Source organism: Sinohyriopsis cumingii, chromosome 10 (assembly GCF_028554795.1).
Source record: "Sinohyriopsis cumingii isolate HCF-2022 chromosome 10, ASM2855479v2, whole genome shotgun sequence".
In the NCBI taxonomy this organism is placed as follows: Eukaryota; Metazoa; Mollusca; class Bivalvia; order Unionida; family Unionidae; genus Sinohyriopsis; species Sinohyriopsis cumingii.
Window position 1 is genome coordinate 50,019,181 of NC_142970.1, and position 17,425 is coordinate 50,036,605.

General features: G+C 36.8%; 1 pseudogene; it reads right to left on the reverse strand.

Moving 5' to 3' along the window:
• Window positions 1-395: 395 nt before the first annotated feature.
• LOC149790124 (cyclic GMP-AMP synthase-like receptor 2) lies at window positions 396-1,619 on the reverse strand (annotated as a pseudogene).
• Between the last annotated feature and the right edge of the window lie 15,806 nt (window positions 1,620-17,425).

Below are 17,425 nucleotides of genomic sequence, written 5' to 3' on the forward strand. Positions count from 1 at the left end.
GCAAGAAAAACTTTTGAACTACAGAATCGTACTGGGAAGGACGGACGGCACCTATACGTGAACTACTTGATAGGAGCATCTCAAGAATTATTGCTTTAGGCATGCAATGAATCTCTGATTGAAAATAAGATACTGGAAAGGCAACATATTGTTTCAAAAACTCGGCTGCTGAGAGATTGTCCTCCAATATTTTACAGAGAGCTTTTTCTCGCGGAAAAATGTTGCAATCAGTGACCAGGTATGTATAATGTTCTTGAATCTGATTAAGAACATTCTCTGCCATGACGAAATTATCCTGCATCAAATAAATAGCAGCCAGTTTCAGTCTTCCAGAGGCCACATCAGACGAGCAGCCCAACAAGAGAAGCTCGTGAGCGGTATCAAAACTTTCCTGGTCAATTACTTCCTGTGCTAAACACTGGGGGGTGGGCCAGATCTGATTCTAGACTAGACGAACAAAACATCTTAAGTACTGTCCGTATTGTTGTATGTGTGCAAAATACTTTCTTCACAAAATCAATTTTGTTAACCAGATCTTGGCAAGCAAACTTCTTCCTAACATTTTCTATGTTAACAGTTAAAATAGAAATTGCTAACCCCATAGATTCCTCGCCATCTCTCGCCTGATTCACTGAATCGACTAAAGATGTCTGACAAAGACGAGTCAGTCTCTGACCTGTATCATCACATGACAGCCTGATGAGATATTTTCCATCCTGTCTCACGAGATCCTGTAGAACAGCCAGCAACTGAACTTGAATATGGCCATACACTTTACCATGGAACATGTTCTCCCCTGGTATAAAGTAATTTGGGCAATAACCAGTTTCAATCCATTGGCACAGTGTTCTCAAACATAGCTCAACACACAATAACATATTTTTGGGTTGCCACAGGGAAGACGGTGTACTTTCTAACGCATAGAATACGCAAGTCTTGCAGTGATAACTGCTCAACGCTTTTTCTCCACAAAGTGGTTGCACGAAATCTTTCTTGATCATTTTCAGCAAAACATAGCATTTGTATTAAGCTGAGTTGAATTGCCACACAAGAATTTTTACTCCATATGAAATGGATATTCTCCACTCCAGATGATTCTCTGGACTGAGTGGATGACCAAATGGAACCAGTAGAGCGCCAGTCTGCTTGATAAGAGCTATATTTGCTTGAGATGGGTAGTTGTTGATTCTGTTTTCCCACTGAGATGCCTGAACAGGCCAAGATCTGACTCTAAATGCCAGCACTTCATCCACTGAAAAACGTCTGCTTAAGATATCATTAAAGGCTGGACCATGCCGCTCCCCACCACTTCTGGAATAGACATTACGACTGGATAAAACAGTACGACCGAATGAATCCAAAAAGTGACGTGTATCTTGCGTATTGAACACTGGCAATAACGAATCGCTATCCAATCTTTGCAATTTCACATACCCTGGTGGAATGCTTACATCATTGACCATGATGTATGTACGTTCAAAGATTTCCAAAGACGGGAGATTCTGCAGCACGCCGATTTCGGAAGAATACCAAAGGACATCAATGTCTGACTGTAGTCCTTGGGTGGTGGTAGCCTCAGCCTGACTCCCGAAGATATGAAAATGATCTTTACAAACCATGGATTTAAGCTCTTCTACCTGAAAAATCGTGTTTAGGAGGAAAGGGTTTAGCACCCGACAGTAGAACTACAAAGGAGAGGTATCTCTCTCACTAATGATCACAATTTTCATTACAATTTACAACTTCACTACATTTTTCATAACATTGTGATAATTTATGCACGCTTAACATTTGTTTTGCTTTAATTTCGCATTGTATTATACCTTTTCGCGCCAAATTTCTGCGCCAGTAATTTGTACACGCTTACTAGTAATTCGGTGCCATTTGAAATTAAAATACACTTCTTGTTGGCTATAATATCTCAACCTTATGATGGCCCAAGCTGCGCCTCAGGGAGAGATATTATCACAATACTTTAAAACATCCCATGAAGATGTGGAGAAAGGAAAACTAATTAAAGCACATAGAGCCCCATGGGTCCAGGCCATTGGTCTCTCTGAGGTCAACCAAAATGAACGACCAACCAACGTTCAAATAACACCCGCTCTTGCAGCAAGAGGGCTACAGGACAAAATTGAGTTACCAAAATGTTGGCAAGGGGATTTTCCTTGTCTTTCCGAAAGGCAAGGAGAAACTCTTGCCAGGCAAGAATATTATTATATGGGACAAAGTGGCGAAGATCATTGATCCTCCACCAATTACCAAATTCGTAGAAAGGAAATACACCGACATCCACATAAGCAAATTCCCGCATGAAATTCCTCTGGAGGTTTGCAAGGAGGGATTCGAACAAAGGCTAACAATTAAAGCCAATAACATGAAAAGGGATACATACAAAGCTTTTCCGGAACTCACAAACGGAAAAATTATTGTCCAAATAGACTCCAAGGACGCGACACAAGTACCCGAATTCTTTAAAATTTACGGAATAACGGTATCCACTTGGTTTTATACTTGTCACCTAACCAGACCTTGTGCTACCTGTAAACAAACAGGACACAACATGTGGAAATGTCCACAAAAAATGAATGAACCAGGCACAAGTGACACACATACAACACCAACATACGCGCAAGCTGTGCAGAGAAAAAACAAACACTCAAGAAGGAACAGACACAGAAGATTACACACAGACAGAATCGGAGGAGGAGGAGATGGAGATCACTCCCCTCATTAGAAACAGAACACCATCAACCTCGCCAGCAACCTCACCTATACATACAGATACAGAGACTCTAGAAAACACACATACCTTCACAAATTCAACAATTAACACAATGGAACTTGAAGAAACTTTACCCAAACAACTATTGCATGACATAATACAGACTACATCAACTGGAAAAACAAAATATGCACAACCAAGCTTAGCAACACCTGCTACAAAAACAAGAAGTAAAGAAAAGCCAACACTCTTAGAGCAAACTTGTCTAAGAAAAATCAAATTGACACCCTAAATAAGGATAAGCTTAGTACCAAGATTGTTAAAAACATCTTCCAGGGACACAAGAACGCGCATATACAAGAAACATAATCCACTCTTTACCTAAATGTTTACTATGTAATACTGCTACGGATAGGAAAGAATACATGCTATTAGAATGCATACATTTAAAAAATGAGAAAACTGAAGTAATAAATCAAATAACCAACAATTTATGTATTTTGAATCCACTAAACTTACTATATACAGCATATATTAATGATAAAAAAACATACCAAATAGTTATTGATTTAATTTACTATGCAATTAATGAAAGAAATAGTAAAATATGGAGCACTGAAGCTGAATAATATCTGGAATTCCAATTGGCTAGTTAAACACACCAGATATTAACTTTAATTCTACTTTTACAATAAGAAATTTTCCTCCTGGAGAGCCTATAGGCTATTGAAAACACACCAGGAGAGAGAGAAGAAGGTGTTTGTTTGCAAACACGGAATTAGTATTAGAAAACCTAATGGCCACCACGTGACCGCTCTATAATGAGAAACAAACATACATTCTCTTCTAACATACATGAATAATACTACGACTGCGGATAAGTCTGTCCGCCGTTGTAGCTTCATTGACCAGTACAAAAGGATTTGACCTACATCATAACAAGCTGTGGCGGGGCTCCATTAAGGACAGATCATATCTGATTCTTTAACAAGACCCCTCAGGACTCCTCCACATCCAACTCAAGCAAAACAAATATGATTGAATACAAAATTTCAATTTATCATCTTACATGAAGAATCTAGGGGCCTGCAGAGATCCCTCGGCTATAATAAATGGAAAAACATTTTCCTGTAATTTAACTTAATTTCAAATTTCAAATTATAAATAAGGGCGGGATGCCATATGAGAGATCATATAAGTGACACCCGAAAGGGACTCATAATTGCTCCCCCTCCCTTATATTTTAAATACATAAATACAATTTTTTTAATTTTAGACCATTGTGACTTGAAGATTTATATATAAATAAAGACGAGGCATGGGATGGAAAATCATACGAGAAATGATACCCGAAAGGGATTTCATCTGCTACCCTCTAACTTATAATTAATACAATAAAATTGAATATAACCAAAAATAATGGAAATTTCTATTAAGATACTATTGATTTAACCTTAAAATTATAACTTGATAATGAGATATCACAGTTTGAAAGAACTTTCAAATTTGGAAAGTAAGTACAATATATGGACAATGAATGTGACAGAGAGTTCATCTCAGACGTTTATTAAAGTTTCTGATGATGGAATCTCTGCCACAGTTGTATAACCATCTTATTCCAAATTCAACTCACTAAAACGTCTCCATATAAATGAAGAAGCCTGATGTAATACCAGCGACGTCCAGACGGACTCAGACGGACTTTTTCCATCTGGACATAGATTCGAGAATCAATTATTCCATTACAGAGAATGCCTGTTTGTTGACAGAAAACGCTCGATTCAACTCTAAATTGATCTGTCGCGCCATGCGGCAATTTTGCCCACAGGTCATTCCATCAAGATGGGTCCGAAGCAAAATTTTCCCAGTGGTATACATTGAAATCCATTCTTGAGGAAAATAATACACGATTGAATGCATTTAACATACTAAGACCTATCACATGTATATACGCTCTACGAACGTAAACAATTTTACTAAACCGAAATAGGAATCTAATGAATATGTAATACTACATAACGTATACATAACGATTAGAAGTACAAAGTACTACAGTACATCAATCAAAACTTAATACATCTCAACTCCCTGTTTGACAAACGGGGAAGGGAGAATTACCCTGAATTAAGATATACGCACTAAAATGTGCAAATGTTTTGAACTATAAAAAAAAAAAACCACCCTTTAAAAAATCCAATAATATACAGTATGATATGGCATACTATAAAACCCCCTACACCACATACAAACATACTAATATATATATACACACTTATTATTCTTATATACTTACTTAAGAAAAGACTGGAACCATTTGATATAGATAAACCAATATAAAAAATACATACGTGAAAAAAAAGATAATAAAATAATATTAAATGGGACTAAATGACTCTGGCAAAGTCAACTAAATACAAAACATAATAAAAGAAAAAAAAGGGAGAGGAAATTGGCCCATGACATTAACCTGTCAATGGGCAATAGTACGACCCTAAATCGGAAGTCCAAACTTATGGAACTCGGACCTCTAAAAGTCCTAATGGAGGTTGGAAAGTACATAAGCTTTTGGCTTCATGGGATTTTTTAAAAAAAACTTACAAATATGAAGATAAAAACGAAATTAACCCTGCAAAATTTATAATTAATATTATTATTTTTATACAATGAACATATGCAGATGTTTTATGGGAGGACAGGGTCAACCCACACTAAATATACTTTTAGATATAATCAGGGTGTCACAACTAAGTTCTAACCAGCTCTATGTGCTGGGATGGGGCTAAGATGTGTCAAAAATAGGATATTGCGGGGCGGTTTTTTTTTCCTGTGGTATGCACTGAAGTCCGTTCTTGGGAGGAGTACTACACGGTTGAATTCATTTGAAATACTAAGACCTATCACATGTATATACGTTCTACAAACGAAAACAAATTGACTCAACCGAAATAGAATCTAATGAATATATAATACTACATAACGTATACATAACGATTGGACGTGCAGAGTGCTATGGTGCATCGGTCGGGGCTTAATACATCTCAACTCCCTGTTTGACAAACGGGGAAGGGAGAACTACCACGAATTAAGATATACGCACTGAAATGTGCCAAGGTTTGAACTATAAAAAAACACCCTGCAAAAAGTCTAATAATATACTGTATGCTATGGCATACTAAAAAATAAATACACCACATACAAACATACAAACAAATATACACACTTACTATTCTTATATACTTATTTAAGAAAAGACTGGAACCGTTTGATATAGATAAGCCAATATAAAAAATACATACGCGGAAAAAAAAGATAATAAAATAATAATAAATGTAACTAAATGACTCTGGCAAAGTCAACTAAATAAAAACGTAATAAAAGGGAAAAAAGGGGGAGGAAATTGGCCCATGACATTAACATGTCAATGGGGCAATAGTACGACCCTAAATCGGAAGGCCAAACTTATTGGAACTCGGACCACTAAAAGTCCTAATGAAGGTTGGAAAGTACATAAGCTTTTGGCTTCATGGGATTTTAAAAAAAATTTACAAATATGATGATAAAAAAGAAATTAACTCTGCAAAATTTATAATTAACATTATTGCTTTTATACAATGAACATATACAGAGTTTTGACATGGACTTTTCACTGACATTTTATCTCTAGGGGATAGTGTCGAGCCACGAAAGATGTCCTGATGAATCTCATCGAGAGGAAACAGCATAAAAAGGGGCAACCTATGGGCACCGAGTATGAAAAAGACGCACAATTTAGATCGATTGAATAGATTCTTATCATTGAACCCTATCGATTTCAACGCCTCTCGGAGAACATCTAGTTAGGCATCTCTTCCAACTGTATGAAAAGTTTAAAGAAAATTCGTTGACCCGATATCTTGGAATCCGGAGATTAATATATGATAGTTGTAACAAAGTCCATTGGCAGATTACCTCTTCAGACCATATCTGGTCCCTACAGTTCACCACTAAAATGATATTGGCATTTATTATTGTACGATAACTTCTAAACAGATATATATTTGACTCCCAAAAGCATTTTTAATGCAAAAGGAAAACATAAGAGGGTCTTTATGGATACCAACATTATTTAAAACTGTTATAATGTATGAACAGATTGCAGCCAAATATTGAGATGATTTAACCTTTACTCGGAAAATTTTCATTTCAACCCCTATTTGACATTCGCTACAGACTAGCCAATCCCAAGAGTAGGAAACATTAGAAGACAAATACTCGAGACGATTTCTACGAATTTGCAGTTAAATAAAAGAGGTCGAGCACAACACATGCGATCAGAATATTATACCTAACGTATACAGTTGAGCCTCTACGTATCCTCCTTAGAGACTTCTGACAATGGACCTTCCTTGATATTTTATCTCTCGTCGATAGGAAACAAGGATGGGTACAGGGTATGTAAAACACTAAAATGTTTATAGATTGTATCAAACTTTTGCGCTAACTGAACCTCTACTAATATGATTTTGATTGCAACGCCTCTTCGATATTATGTAAATAAAGAAAGGAAAAGTGGAAGAAAACACACCGATCCAATTTCCATAATTTCTCAGCTAGATAAAGTTAGTCGAGTACAAAAACATGACGTAAGACTTTATATTAATTTTTAACATTTGAGCTAATACGTCTCCTCTTTATACAGTTTTTAAACAGACCCATCCTTGATAATGTAATACATTTTGAGTATCAGCCATTTGCATACAGCTCTCCATTTTAAGGATTTCATAGATTTAAGTGATCATTTGGTTGGTTTTGGGAAGTCTGTGTCCTCAACCCGACTAATCAGCCAATTACCAGGGCAAAACATCACAGATTGCAGTGTGGATGGGATTTCAGGATGGATGGTTTAATTTTATAGTGAGTTCAGGTCAGAGTACCAAAAGTGTCCATGTAGATGATACTTCCCTATTAAAATATACCTGTATGTAACGATTATGTGAGTTTATTTGCAGTATTCGTGATGGGTGAATGGTAAATTGTGCAATAGAGTAATTTAGAAGGGATTGCTCCGTTCTCTGGAGACGTCTTGTGTTGTGGTTATAATGGTAGATATGGTGGAAGGTTATAGGAGAAATGAGGCTTACAAGAACAATTTGACTGGCCTGAGGTACCACAGTTAAAATAGTTCCGTCCATAGGTGACTGAGTTGTATATTTTCACGACGTGAAATACTACCGATACTATGGGGAAATGGAATAATGAAAAACAGTGCAGCTGTCAAGTTGAGGCATGAACAGCGATATAAGGGGCGTCCTGGGGGGTACCGAGTATGAACAACAAATGTTAATAAACGTTAATAGTGTGTACTCATGGAAGCCTTACTTAGATAATTTTGATTTCAACGCCTCTTATATTTCGAAATAAGGCTCCATTCTAACAGCAGAATAAGTTTAAAGAAAATTCGTCGAGCCGATTTCGAGAAACTTGCGACTAAATAAAAGAAGTCGAGCAGATCACAAGCCTTAAAATTATATACATGTGGGCCATTAGTACCCTCTTTGTACAGTCTTGACACGAACCTTCCATGGATATTTTATCTCTAGGAGATACAGTCCACCTTCGAAGCAAGTCCAGACAAATTTCGTGCAGACGAAACAGCGATATAAGGGGTACCGGTATGAAAAACACACATATGTTAATAAACGGTATCAATAGTTTGTACTCATGTAAACCTTTCTTAGAGAATTTTGATTTCAACACCTCTTATACTGTTTCGAAATAAGGCCCCATTCTAACAGCAGAAAACGAATGCATTGAAATCTGGAACATATCACTTGTCATTGTTTTCTTTAATGTGTACCCATGTATACACTTAAATCTGAAACATAGCACGTGTGATCGTTGTTTTAGTGTGTACACCTGTATGCATTGAAATCTGGAACATAGCACGTGTCATTGTGGGTATAGTGTTTTCACCTGCATGCATTTATATCTGGAACATAGCACATGTCATTGCTTTTGTAGCATGTACACCTGTATACATTTAAATCTAGAATATAACACGTGTCATTGTTTTTGTAGTGTGTAGACCTGTGTACATTTAAACAAGCGTATTACAATTTGCCCCCAAAATCACTGAGCTATCATGCTTCACTACCCCTGGACAAAATATAATAAGTTGCATAGACCAAAGCCACCATTCCCAAATATAATTCACAGGTCAACTGTGCTTTTAAAAGTTATCAGTTTCTTGCCATTTGTTAATATAGAAATGCATCTTACTGGACATCAACACATCACATTCTTACTGATGTTACACTTTCTTACAGTTGTCACACATTATTACAGTTGTAAATTTCTTACAGTCATCAGACTTAATTATATTTGTCACACTATCTTTCAGTAGTCACACTTCTTACAGTTGTCACACTTTCTTACAGTTGTCAAACTTTAAATACAGGTGTAACTGTCTTACAATTTGAACGCTTAATTACAGTTGTCACACTATCCTACAGACGACACATGTCTTACTGTTGTCACATTGTATTAATGTTGCTGCATTCCTTGTTTGCCATAAAAGTCAATAGGGTTTCATGAGTAAAGTTGCATTATGTGTGACATGCTAATATAAGGGTTTAACTAATATTGGCTATTTACAAATTTGGCCTGATAAGACCTGGTTACAATTAATATTTAATGGTTTAGTTCCCATGAATGTAGTCTCAATTTATTATTACAGTATTTTTCCTCTCTTCTTTTGGTGATAATGCTTCGCTTCAGTTGAGTTATTTTTATTATTCATATAAAAGAAATTGTTTGTTCTTTAGAGCACTATGGTTTGCTTGCATGTGAGTATATTTGGCAACAGTGCAAGGTAATCTGTCATTGAAGAATGCTCAAAAGTAAAATGTAGACCATATTGTTTTATTTTCAGTTTAATCTCTTCAAAAGGTGTCTGTTAATATGTGACAAGTAATTTACTCATTTACATACACACATGATTTATTAGGATTTGACCAAACTGTGAAGTTTACAATTGCCTAACTAATGTACCGACTACATAGGGAAAATATTTGTTGCCCGAGTCCAGCTGGGCATTGTAAATCAACTGTAAATCATTTGGGAGTTAAGATAGTTTTATATTAAAAGTAGTGTTAAAATAGGAATATAAATCCAGAAATATTTTTTGTTTTCATGACGTGTGTTATACCTTTTGCATGAATATGTTTCAGGATTTAGCTGTGATACAAAATATTGATGAAATTGAAAACAACTCGGTAGTCTTAAACCAAATTAGAGGTGTTGCAATGCAGGTATAGTCTCCCAGTTTATTTTATGTTTTGTAAAGAACATGTAATTCAATTAAGTAGGTTGAATGGTTATTAGTGAAAGCAATTGTAAAATATACACATGGTATATCCTCTGTCTCATGGTCTGCATAACTCATCAGTTTATCAGGTGAACCAACATAAGCAATCTATTCCCCTGTAATAATACTTTGATGATAGCATAAGGGTTGCATAAAAGGGGCAATTGCTCCAGAATAATGCACGTGTTCTGATTACTGACCCAGCTGTTGCATGTCGAAAACTTGATAAAGTAAACTTTGACCAACTCAAACTTGTTGACTTAGTAGCTTGTGGGGTACTTGTCAAAATCAAGCATTTCTCATTTTCATATTTCTTTTTTCTAAAGTTCACCTTATTCTTCAATACCATGGTAGCTAATTTTTATATACGGAACAGTGATATATGTGTTTATCTTCACACTTTATTGCTTCTAAGATGATATCATAGAATAGTTAAATTTTGAGAAAGCCTAATCTTCAGGGTAAATCACCAAATAAAGTTTGGACTTTTTGGTACTTGTGTAATTTTTCTCCGTGTTGTAACAAGAGACATGTGTTCAACTGTTAGAAATATTCTTCTATTTACCCTAGCCCTGTACAAAGAAGTTTTGGCTTAAATTTTGAAAATGTATCGGCTAAATTTATAACTTACTTGTCTGTACTAACATGTGCTTTCAGTAGAATACATTGTGAAGTGTTATAAAACTTCAGGTAGAATATATAGTAAAATTGATTTATAAATAAATATATATATATAAATAAAATAATAATAAAAACAGAGCAGGTCAGGAGAACACATTGGTCTAATAAATTCATTTGTAATGCTGGTTTCTTTTCTGTATTTGTACATGTTTTAACCTTCTATGATCAAACTACTCCCCGATGTTTCCATCTTTCTAACTTTTCATCAATTGATTTTCAAACCAAAATTCCAAAATCAATTTAACAAGTTTGTTGCATTTAAAGATATTCTAGTTGGACACCCAGTCGAGTGAGTAATGAGAACACGGTTGATATCTGCAATACACCATGTATATCATTCATTGTCCTTTAGCTCAATGCTTCCCACTTATTAAGAGTGGTATCATTATTAATATACCATATACATTAACAATGCGATTTTAATTCTGCATTTTACATTTTAATTGATCATATTATATTTTAACTGATCATATCGTTGTAATATAAGTCACTTTTCAAAATTCCAAAACGGAATACAATCTTTAATTTTTGGAAATTATATTTTATAGGTAGTCAGCCCATCTCGCTTATCTTTGTAGACCACTATCAAGATGACACTTAAGATCGGTTACTAACTGAAACTTCCTGGTTGTGGTGGCAATTGTGCATCCAATGTAGCTGCCATGATGACTACCTTGAAAATCTTGCTGTCGTTACTCCTTTTAAATGGATGCTCATAATATTAAAATCTTATTATCCACTGAAAAACACCAGCGATGGTTTCAGCACACATCAGTTAATATAATAAATGGTTTATCTTAAATGTCTGGATACCCTTTTGGCCAAATTGATTGTTAATCCTTTCAATGGACTCTCATTTTGCTTTGAGGGAAAGGGCAGATTTACACAATTTAACAGGAGCTGACCAAACAATAAACGAATTTTCTCTTTCCTCTACTTTAACCCTGCTTGAGTAGGCATGACAATATATTAAAAATGTTAACCTTGATTGAATCTGTCTGAACACTATTTATTAAGGTCGTAATAATGATGAGGATTCTTAAGTACTTAAGTACAAAGTACTTCAAAGGAGCTGCATGTGGCACTTGTGAGACAAGTTGCAAGGGGTGTATAAACATTAGTATATTGTAAGACTCTCTGGTGACAACGGGAAATCATGTGTTTTACTATCACACATATGTTAGAAGAGGTAGGGGATTTTAAGCTCTGATTCCGTAGCGGACGTGACGGAAAACATAACCTCGATCGATAGACAGAAGGCTAAAGAGCACATCATTCTTTTCATCAAATAAACGCGACAGCACCATTCATTTTTTAAATCATCTTGTTTAAAAATAAGCGAAGGACTGCTCCAGTGACCTAAGTGGTTAGATCATCCACCTCGGATAAGTGAGGTCTCGGGATGGAACCCCGCCCGAGCCATACCGAAGACTTATAAAAATGGTACGAACAGCTACCTCACTTGGCGCTCAGCGTTATGAGGTTAGAGTTAGAACTGGTCGGCATGGCCCCAGGAAAATGTCGCGGGGTGGAACATGCTACTACATGTCTGCGGCACAATGACCAAACGCTAGACATTAATATAAACTACCACAATTCAGACATTGCTACAATATGACTCAAATGTTAAAGCAAAGTTAACAATAAAAAAACTTAAAAATGCAATTTAAAAATAAGGAGGAAAAAGAGTACTACAATGTGATCAAGCGAAGAGAGCTCTTTAGGGCATGCATTAGTGTATTCTAACCTGACTGAAGAAATACGAGTGCCAGATGAAGCTAAATGTAGGAATGGTTTAGGATATTGATAGGAATACTTGTTTGGTAATTTGATTTAGGATTAATCATTTGTGTTATTCGTTTGGGTCGTGTCTTGTGATGCATGAAATGAAGTATTAGTATTCTGAAAAGCTTACTTATGACTCCAGTAAAAGGGAAACCATAAAAACCATACAAGTGTGCAATTGGAGATTTATCGTGTAGTCATGTCCTTAGATGAGAATTATGTGGCGTATTTACGAGTTTCAGCTGACTTTGAATATTGTCTTAATGTCCTTGGAACTGAGGACCTTAGCATAGCTTTAACCGATTTCCAGAAATTGGAGTTAGATAAAGGGGAGTGGAGGGCGGGTCAAGCACATGCTGTAAGAAGATTATATCTTACTTATACAGTTTGGTTGTTAAGTATCACCTTTAAGGAGATTTGACAAGGACCCTTCTTGATATGTTATCTCTAGACGATAGTGAAGTGCTGAGGAATTTCGTTGAGCCGATTTCGAGAAATCAGCTAGATGACGGAGGTCTCGTACGACACATGCCGAAATAAAGATTATAACATAGACCCTTGTTTGACAATTTATCTCTAGAGGATAGAGTTCCAACCACGAAAAATGTCCTTGACGAATTTCGTCAAGAGCAAACAGCAAAAAAGGGACGCCCTCTTGGTACCGGGTATTACCCCTAACCCCCAACAAAAACAACAACACAACCAAATGTTAATAGATTGTATCGATATTTTCTACTAATTGAACACCTGCTAACAGGATTGTGGTTTCAACGTCTCTTGCATAATATCTAAATAGGTACACAGTTTAACAGTAGAAAACGTTTGTAAAAAAGAAAAGTCGTCGAGACGATTTCAGTAAATCTACGGATAGATGTAGGTCGCGTACGACACATGCAGTAAGAACATTCTGTCCACCTACGAAGGAAGTCCTGACAAATTTTGTGGAGACAAAACAGCAAACTTAGGGGGTACGGGCTATTACAATATTTAAGTGTTAATAAACTGTATCAATAGTTTGTACTTATGGAACCCTTACTTAAATAATTTTGATTTCAGCGCCTCTTATACAGTATCGAAATAAGGCGCCTTTATGACAGCAGAAAAGTTTAAAAAATTTTGTCGAGCCTCTTTCCAGAAACTCGCGATTAAATAAAGGAAGTCGAGCGGAACACATACCATACGATTATATAGGTTTACATTTGGGCCGTTGCGTCTACTCTTTATACAGTCTTGAATATGCCACTACGCCAGACCACAATAGGAGTGAACAAAATGTACGTTAGAGAATGTTGGTCTATTGGCGGTCTCGGTGAACACAATATGGTCATTCATGTCTATGGCGTCGAAATGATTTGTGCAATTCAATAGCTCAATATTTCTCACGTTCTGGGCGAGGTTCGCCAGAGTCTTTAGAAAGGCGTCGTCTGTATCTGTACAAGCGTCTGAAGCTGTCCACCGGCATGACCTAGATGCTGTCATCCTACCTGTTTCAATTAACAGCTGTGCATAAGCAATGCCGTATACATCAGCACACCAGGCTTCAGGTCATTATCGAGCGCAATTAGCATTGCAATCGTCCCGTCAGATATTGTCTTCACAGAGAGTAGTAGCCGACACCTCGGACAATGTGGAGGCATGCGAGCATCTCCACGAGCCAAAATCCACCCATTGGGTCAGTCAGTTTTGCGAGTTGCCGAGGCTGACAATGCAGATGTTTGAACACCTCGCAATTGCAGACTCATCAGCTCGTCGCGTATGTAGATGCAGGAGAAGTGTTTTCGGGTTGGGCGAGCCGTAGCTGGTTAAAGTTGGAGATGGTGTTCGCCGTCGCCTAGGCCCTTGCCTCCAACGTTGCGGTTGATTGACTTTAGGGCCAGCCCATTTAAAGCGCCTAGTGGCGGCATTGAACGTACCTAAATGCTCCGCGGTAACCGCCGCTCTGGCAGCAATACTCAAGGATGTGCGAGGAGCTAAGAGAGGAATAAAAAAGATAACGACTTTGCGATCGAAGACGGATCGGAAAATTGCTTTGCGGGCCACCTGTATGGGTACATGCAGGGTGGCCCTCAGTATTATTGGACGCTAGAGCTGGACCGCAGCCTGTCAGCGGGGCCAATCTACTGTGAGTTTTTCCAAATGTTAGAGGGTGAGGACTTCAAATGTCTTTTTGTAGGGCATCATATGCATGTATGTACTATGGGTGGACATCAAATATTTTTTTGCGGCGGGAGCTTGGAAAACCGTCTTAAGATCTCCACGGCAAGAGAAGGAATGAAGATGTGATCTTCGTATCTTTGTACACATATCATATATTGAATTCCGTATCTCTAGAAATCGATTCCACAAATTTTCAATAAATCTATCCGATGATGGAACGGATCCATATACAGAAATCTCTAAGAGGCGCTGAAATTAAACTTCTCGAAATACAGTATCTATGGGTATAAAATATTAATACAATCGATAGCCATTTAACATGTTTTTATATCTGATACCCAGAAAGTACCCCCCCCCCCACACACACACACACATTTCACTAATTCCTCTCATTTCGTCAAGATTTATTTCATGGTTTGAATATATTCTCAGACATAAAAGCTCAAGAAAAGCCGATGTAAAATTCTGTATAAGGGTTTTTAAGGGTCCCTGTGCCTATATTCGATTTATTCCCTGTACTGCATGTATTCCCCCATCATATATTTCTCCACACCTGCTTCGCAAAATTTTATTCAAATCTACTAAAGGGCTGTAACGCTTCAATATTGCGGGCATCCATAACGACCTTCCTATTTATCCCATTGTTCTCGATTAATGCTGTCAATACATCTTGATGGAGTCAAACATATCCATATGTACAATCTTTCAAAAGAAAGATTGACCAAGAGGTCATTTTGGCGAGAACCGTACGATGTAGATAAGGACAGAAGGGGCATCCAAGTGGACATCGTTAAAACTACCGTGTATTGAGCTCTTGATTTATCGAATCCGCCTCGTATATGTTAACCAGCCACGTATTTCGCTGATACCTCTCGAAGAAATTCTTAAGGACATCCTTTGTTGGTAGACCCAATTCCATATATATATATAAAATATCAAAATGTCAAAGATGTTTAAAGAGGGGACGTAAGAGCCCAACTGTATACGTAAAATATAATATTATCACGGTATGTGGTGTACCCGGCCACATTTATATAGCCATGAATTTCTCGAAAGAGGCTTGACGAATATTTTTTATGTTTTCCTACTGTTGCAATAGATCCCGGGCTAGATACTGTCCAAGAGGCGTTGAAATCAAAATCCTGTAAGAAGAGGTCACATTTCTACAAGTTATTGATATATTAGTTGTAGGCCTACATTGAGCGTGTTTTTTTAAACCAAGTACTCATAGGATGCCCCTTAATTCGCTGATTGCTCTTGAAGAAATTCATCGTGGGTTGACGCTCACCCTAGATATAAAATGTCAATGAAGGGTCCATGGCAAAAATCTATTTTAAAAAATCTTCTTACGGCATGCATTATATCCAACCCCTTTATCTAGAAGACACTTTCGTGAAATCGGTTCAACAAATATTCTTCAGACTTTTCCCACAGTTGGAAAATATACTTGGCTAGAATCTCCGAACAGGTGTTAAAATAAAAATTCTCTAAGTCGGAGTTCAGTTAGTAAACATATATTGATACCATTGACGCACATTCTGCGTGTTTCTCATACCTGCACCCGCAGGTTTACCCTTTCGCTGATTCCTCTTCAGGATATTAATTAGGATTTCATACGTAGGTAGACTCCATCCCTTATAGATAAATATCAAATAAGAATCCATCTCAAAACACAGTAAAGAGGAGACGTAATGTCCCAACTGTATACATAAGATATAATCTTCGAACGGCATGTGTTGTGCTAAAATCATTTTTCTAGTAGACTAATGTTATTCAAAATTTTCATACTATTAGAACTGATCCCAAACTAGATAGTTTCCAAGAGGCGATGGAATTAAAGTCCTCTAAGTCCGTGTCAAATTAGTTCATGTTATTGCTTAATTCGTGTTTTTTATAGCAGGTCCCCTTAGGGTGCCCTTCAAATGGATGATTCCTCTCCACGAAATTCATCAGGACGTAACTCGAGGGTCGATTCTATCTCCTACAGATAATGTCATTGAAGGGTTCATGTATAAAGAGTGGACGTAATGGCCCAAATGTAAACGTACGATATAATCTTACGTCATGCGTTCTGCTAGACTTCCTATTTTTTGTCGCGAATTTCTCGAAATCGGCTCGACAAATTTTCTTTAAACTTTTTCTGCTAATAGAAAGGAGTCTTTTTTCGATACTGTATAAGATGCGTTGAAATCAAAACCGTCTAAGTAAGGGTTCCATAATTACAAACCATTGATACAGCTTATTAACACATGTGTGTTTTTTATTAATATCCGGTACTCGCTAAGGAGCCCCTTTTTGTGCTTCTTCGTCTCCACGAAATTCGTCAATACATCCTTTGTAGGTGAACTCTATCTTGTAGAGATAAAATATCAGTGAAGAGTTCATATATAAAGAGTGGTTGTAATGGCGCAAATGTAAATGTACGATATAATCTTACAGCATGCGTTCTGCACGACTTCTTTTATTTACTCGCGACTTTATCGAAATCGGCTCGACGAATTTTCTTTAAACTTTTTTGGCTGTCAGAAAGTGGCATTTTGTCGATACTATATAAGAGGCGTTGAAATGGGTACGAACTATTGATACAGTTTATTAACATTTGCGTGTTTTTGATAGCCGGTACCCCCTAACGCGCTATTTAGTTTGCTGTTTACTCCAGAACTTCAGAAGTACATTCTTTCTCCTTATTAAATTTCCGTTACGTAGCGGTAGTATTTCACTCCTTGAAAATA